Here is a 1,566-nt window from a genome sequence, read left to right as displayed (position 1 = left end):
GGCAAGTGCAGTCGCCTCGCCAGCGTCTTTCGCCCCACCTCTCTGTCTCGCTCGCAAGCATTGCATCGGTTCCCCTTCTTTGTTAGATTTGCTGTTCTATCCAGTGATATGGAGAAAGAGAAACAGGACGTGGTCACGTGAGGAAGCCGGTGCGTCTAACCGTGGCCAATCAGCGTTCGGCGAAAATACCGGGTGTGCGGAAGGAAGCAACGGTTCCGTTAACACGGCCTACGTTTTCGAACGTATATTAGGCACGATTATGTCGAATATTGTCAACAGAACTCCAATAAAACAGACATCTCAACATATCGTTTGTACCCCGCTTCTGAATTTCCGGAAACCGTTACGAGGGGAGCGTCGATGCGAATTCATTTGAAAATCTTTCAAAAATTCTCCCATAGGGGGCACGACCAGTTAATACAATTATGTACTGGCCAGCGAATGCCTGTGCATACACGTTTTTCGATAATTCGTTGTTGGGGGAATCGAATGCTCGTTAATGTTGAAATTAGAGAAAACACTGTTCAAGCGTGCACTGATTTATGAGATTTTAGCGTAAATGTTTATCCCATAGATGCGATTGTCAAAGAATTCAATAATATTAGTCCTGTACAGTTTTGAACGTAAAAGTACATTATTATTTTATTCAACCATTCTGAATTATTCTACAAAGACTACGAATAATATAAACATTCTTCTTAACATCAAACGATATATGTGTTTATAAATATCTTATCACTACACGTTATTTGTGATAACTACATACAGTTCGGTAAATATATATTACTCAAAACAATGTTTATGAAATTAGTATCGCTAATTTCAACGTAACATATATCGATTAAATATTAAAAACAAATTGAATATTACCGAGTTTTTATTATGCATTATTGTTATTAGTATCACTGAACGTAAAGTAAAACAATAGAGTTACCGTATTTGTATTACTTATCATGGATATAATTGTATATAGGTTTATTTTCTCCAAGTGCTTATCAACTTAAAACACAAAATAAAAATTAATTATAAAAATATACATACCGATTTCCGCATTGTGGCTGCTTAGTTTCTCTTGCTAAACAGTAAAACTATCCGTCTGAAACGAAAATTACATGCAACTAGTAAAACTTATTTATTATTATTTAAGTACTATAATTACAGACATTACTAAATCAAAATGATAAAGCTGCCTTTCAAATATGCCAATTATATTATTTTAACGTTCATTCGAATGTATAATGACTATAACCAGATGAATTTTTAATATGAATATTGCATGTTTCAAATGAATATTGCACTCATAATTTTTATCGAAAGAGTAATAATCAGGGTAATGTAAATATACATATACAAACGGTTCGACAACAGATGGAAATAAAAGTGTACGGAATGATTCTACCCTTATATTAATTTTTGTCTATATCGTCATTTTAACGACCATCCCCCTAGAAGACTTTACCACCTGTTGCCGAATATTCTGTATATGGATTTCGTCTTGTGATAAAATGAATCTTTACTTTGTTTTGGATTATTAATTATTATTATTATTATTATTATTATTAAAGT

This window comes from Megalopta genalis, chromosome 2 (assembly GCF_051020955.1).
Source record: "Megalopta genalis isolate 19385.01 chromosome 2, iyMegGena1_principal, whole genome shotgun sequence".
Classification (NCBI taxonomy): domain Eukaryota; kingdom Metazoa; phylum Arthropoda; class Insecta; order Hymenoptera; family Halictidae; genus Megalopta; species Megalopta genalis.
The sequence above is the reverse complement of the archived record's forward strand: the minus strand, read 5'-3'. Positions refer to the sequence as shown.